General features: G+C 46.5%; 1 long non-coding RNA gene across 1 annotated transcript; it reads left to right on the plus strand.

Moving 5' to 3' along the window:
* Window positions 1-3,570: 3,570 nt before the first annotated feature.
* On the plus strand, window positions 3,571-5,038 carry LOC121977506. The gene is made up of 3 exons (XR_006110881.1): window positions 3,571-4,051; window positions 4,153-4,261; window positions 4,552-5,038. It is a non-coding gene; the product is annotated as an uncharacterized LOC121977506 (long non-coding RNA).
* Window positions 5,039-5,280: the final 242 nt, after the last annotated feature.

Raw genomic sequence — 5,280 nt, forward strand, 5'->3', positions numbered from 1 at the left:
TTAGACTGCAGCAATTGACCGTCTCCCTACCGTCCGGTGATACTTTAGACGTCACCCAGGAGGTCAGAGGTTGCCCGTTAGACTTTGGCAACATGATACTTACGGTAGATCTTCTAGTATTGGAGATGGTTGAGTTTGATATCATTCTTGGCATGGATTGGCTGTCAGTATATCATGCTACCGTTGATTGCCAGACGAGGGTGGTCACCTTCCAGCCTCCGAACCAACCCTCGTGGGATTTCACTGGCATTAGAGATGACAACATATCGATTATTTCGGCGATACAGGCTTAGAAGCTGTTGTCACATGGTTGTCAGGGTTTTCTGTTATCTATGATTAGTACTGAGGACAGTAGTAGTTCGCAGCTCTCCGACGTTCCAGTAGTCCGGGAGTACCCAAATGTATTTCCAAAGGAGCTGCCAGGTCTACCTCCCAGAAAGCAAGTGGAGTTCGCTATTGAGATGATTCCGGGGACCGCACCGACATCGAAATCTCCTTATCGTATGGCACCAAAAGAGTTGAACGAGCTGAAGGTTCAACTCCAGGAGCTTTTAGATAGGGGATTTATTCACCCTAGTGTTTCTCCATAGGGTTCTCCGGTATTATTTATTAAGAAAAAGGACGGCACTATGAGGTTTTGTATTGACTACAGACAGCTGAATGCAGTGACCGTCAGAAATAAATATCCTTTACCATGGATCGAGGATTTGTTTGATCAGCTCAGAGGTACATCAGTGTATTCTAAGATTGATCTGCGATCCGGATATCATCATCTGAGAGTCAGAGACTCAGATATTCAGAAGACAGCTTTCCATACCAGATACGGTCATTATGAGTTTTTGGTAATGCCATTTGGGCTTACCAATGCTCCAGTGGTGTTTATGGACTTGATGAACCGCATCTTTCTGGAGTATCTGGATCAGTTTGTTATCGTTTTCATCGATGATATATTGGTCTACTCGCATTTCGAGGAGGAGCATGCACAGCATCTTCGTATAGTCTTGGAGACTCTTAGACGACATCAACTGTACGCGAAGTTCAGCAAGTGTGCATTCTGGTTATCCTCAGTCGATTTTCTGGGACACGTGGTCTCTAGCAGAGGTATTTCAGTTGATCCTCAGAAGATCGAGGCTGTCACCAATTGGGTGCAGCCGAAATCAGTTCAGGAGATCCGTAGTTTTCTGGGACTAGCAGGATATTACCGACGTTTTGTCGAGGGTTTCTCATGTATTGCTATGCCGTTGACACGCCTTACCAGGAAGGGCATGAAATTTACGTGGACAGAGGATTACGAGACCAGCTTTTAGGAGCTGAAGCGGAGATTAGTGTCGGCTCCAGTTTTGGTTTTACCTTCTGGAGAGGATGGATTTGTACTCTACACCGACGCTTCTCTACAGGGTTTGGGTGCTGTTCTGATGCAGCACGGCAGAGTAGTCTCTTATGCTTCTCGTCAGCTGAAGGAGCATGAGAAGAACTACCCAGTTCATGACTTGGAGTTAGCCGCCATTATATATGCTTTAAAGATTTGTTGTCATCATCTGTACGACATTACATTTGAGATTCTCACTGATCATAAGAGTCTCAAATACATTTTTACTCAGAAGGAGCTTAATCTCCGACAGAGGAGATGGATGGAGTTCCTGAAGGACTACGATTGTACCATTAGCTACCACCCGGGGAAAGCTAATGTGGTTGCAGATGCACTCAGCAGGAAGTCCAGAGGGACTTTGGCTTGCCACCGAGTTTTAGTTACGGACTTGGTTCAGGGTTTCTCTGAGTTAGATCTTGAGGAGCAGGGCCAGGCGAAGGTGGGTATTCGTTACCATGGTTACTCGATCGTCGATCGGGACGAGGATCCGAGAGGCCCGATGATCAAGATTTGTAGTTTATTGGAACGAATAGCTTCGGGCAAGAGACAAGTTTACGAGGCGAGGAGGGTATTATATACTCAGGCAGATTATGCGTACCTCGGTCTCATCTAGTCTTACGGAGCTACTTGAGAGGCACACGCTCTCGATTCCGATCCATCCAAAGGGACCCGTATGTATCGAGACTTGAGGCGTTCCTACTAGTGGAACGGTATGAAGAAAGACATCGTGATTTTGTAGCTAGATATCTTGCGTCGGCCAGGGTGAAGGAGCATCGAGACTTGCGATTACTTGACGATTTCTATTCCAGTGGAAGTGGGATCACATTACCATGTACTTTGTGGTAGGGTTGCCGAGGACACGACGAGGCCATGACGCGATTTGGGTAATCGTTGATCGATTAACCAAATCCAGCGCATTCTTAGCGATCCGGAGGATGATTCCTGGATCGATTGGCGGATCTATTGACGAGAGATCATCCGACTACATGGTGTTCCATTGAGTATCATTTCGGATAGAGATCCAGGTTCACGTCTCGTTTACAGTCTGCGGTGGGCCTTGGGCACACACTCCGCTTTAGTGCGACTTTCCATCCACAAAAGATGACACGTCAAAGTGGACCATTAGACTTTAGAGGATCTGCTGAGGTCATGTGTTATGGATTTCGGAGGCGATTGGGAGGACCATCCATCGTTGGTAGAGTTTCTTACAACAACATTTCTTCATTGGCTATCCAGAGATATGTTTGAGGCATTGTATGGTAGACCTTGTCGGACACCCGTCCTCTGGGATGAGGTTGGAGAGGCCCAGTTGTTGGGACCTCATAGAGTTCAGCAGGATGCAGAGTTGGTTCGTACTATCAGACGGAGGATGTCAGAGGCGCAGGACTGCCAGAAGAGTTATGCTGATCGGAGACGCGGACCACTAGAGTTCTCTGTTGACGACCATGTATTTCTACGAGTTTCACCCACGAAAGGGGTGAAGAGATTTGGCCTCAGAGGTAAGCTAGCTCCGCGGTACATTGGTCCTTTCGAGATCTTGGAGAGGATCGGAGCAGTAGCTTACCGACTGGCACTACCACAGTCCCTGGCAGGCGTGCACGATGTATTCCACGTATCTATGCTGAGGAGATACGTACCTGATCCAACGCATGTGCTGACAGATATCCCAGTTCCCCTTCAGCCTGATGTTTCTTATGAGGAGGTTCCGGTACGGATTCTGGACCGGAAAGAGCGTCAGTTACGGAACAAAACTATTCGGCTGGTTAAAGTCGGATGGCAGCATCATTCCGATGAGGAGGCTACTTGGGAGCTCAAGGATACGATCCGAGCTCGATATCCCCATCTTTTCACTTGAGGTATGTGATTTAATTTACCATTCAGCATTTATATTCTATATCTGTTATTAGTACTTGCTGATGGTAGATAACGAAATTTGGGGACCAAATTTTTATTAGTGGGGGAGAATGTAAAATACTGAAAAATAAGAGAATAATAATAAGGGAATTTTCTGGAATTTTTAGAAATTTTTCGGGAATTTTTCGGAGCTCGTAGGGACGAGTTAGCGGGGATAAAAACAGGACCCCGGGAAGGCCTGTTTAGGCTACCCTGTTTTAATGAGGAAAAGTTTTATTTTCTTTTCTTTTTTTTTCTTTTTATTTTCTTTTTCTTTTTTTCTTTATTTTCTCTCTTCCTCGCCGTTTCTTCTCTCCCTCGCGCACCCGAGCCATCCCAACGCCGCCCTTCCCTTCTCCTCCTTGCCCTAACCGCCGGCGGCAGTTACTCCTCCTCGAACATACAACCCCTCCGCCGAGCCCTCCTTTTCATCTTCTTCATTTTTGTTTTTCTCCTGAGCCGCACACCCGACGCCAGCGCGCACGCCTTCCTCCTCTCCTCTGCCACCACCCCAATCGGTCGGCCATAGCCGAGCCCTAGGTGTCGACGCCCTCTCCGACTTCCTCTGTGCTGCTACCGAGACTCCTTGGCCGAGTTTCCTCCGTGCCCTAGCCAGCCCGATGCCACCGCCGACCACCCCGTGCCCTAGCCAAGCCTTCTTTCCGCACGGGGCTAGCCCAGCGACGCCAACGGATCATTGGCCTCTCTTGTGCCCGAGCATTGTGCCGACGCTGACGCACAGCCCCTCTCGGTGCCTCCTTCCTTCCAAGCAGTGGAGATTTAGCTAGGGTTCGAGTTCACCGGCACATCTCTACTCTTTTCTAGTCTTTCTGATCAGAGACACATCTCTGCATGATTTGGGTTCCAGCAACTCATTTTGGTTTTAGCAGGATTTCCTTCCAGCAGTTGAAATTGAGCAGTCATTCGATTTCCGGCAGCTACTCAATTTTGGCGGCTGCCCGATCTGGCCGTGATCAACCGGAGAAGCTTAGTGTTGAGGTAAGGTGTAGGGATTTGGATTTACATGTGTTAGTATGATTGGTATATAATTGTTGGTTCATGTTTGTTGGATAATTGTAGTATGCCAATATGGAAGAATTTATCCCTGCTGTAGTATCACTTAAAACGGAGATTTGGAATAATTAGGGTTCATTAATTAACTGTTGGATTTATTTTAGGTAGATTGAGATTTATGGTTTAGGGGTTTTCCCTAAAATTGTTCTTAAAGATTTTTATTTGGCTATTCGTTTAATTTGTAGCTAAATAAAAATGTATGTTCGGTATTACAGGACTTTGACGCGAGACGAGTATCTCGGAGTCGGAATTGGACCTTTCTTTTGTCGGAGGCGGGTACTTTTGACTTTATGTCTTTGATATGCATAGTGGTGAAATTTACAAGTAGCAATAATTATGTTCTCTTATTTGTTTCGGTTAATCACTACCCGATACCTGTTACCTGCTGATTGATGGTTTGTTTTGCATCTCGTGTTGTTACGTACCTGATTACACATGCTCATAGGGGTAGTGATATAACCATGTTTCACCATGTTCAGGACCTAGGTTTGATACCTTATCTGATCAATGTACTTTGATGTAATTTATTTACTATGGTGCACATCATATGTGTATGTAGATTAGTTCGGTATATTACCATGCTTAGTGGCATGCACCATTTGCATGATTGCATGCTGTGTGATAGATTGCTCCATTATTGTTGAGCACATTGCCAGTTTCATCACTGTTCGGTGCTCCATTGTAACGCTTATGAGTAGCGCGCGTAGCGTCGATTTGCTCTTAGATGCTCAGTTGATCCGTGGGTAGTGTACGTTAGAGATCCCTCCGTCATAGTGTAGGGAGATGAGAGCCTGAGCTCCCCATTTATGATTTGGGGTAGGAGTATGTATGTACTCCGACAGTCCTCTCGGTCACTCATCGGGAGTAGTGATGCAGAGTGCACGGTGACCCTACCCACTCGGTCCCACTTTTGTTGTGAGTTGGTTGACTAGCGTCAGGGGTGA

Source organism: Zingiber officinale, chromosome 4B, assembly GCF_018446385.1.
Source record: "Zingiber officinale cultivar Zhangliang chromosome 4B, Zo_v1.1, whole genome shotgun sequence".
NCBI lineage: Eukaryota > Viridiplantae > Streptophyta > Magnoliopsida > Zingiberales > Zingiberaceae > Zingiber > Zingiber officinale.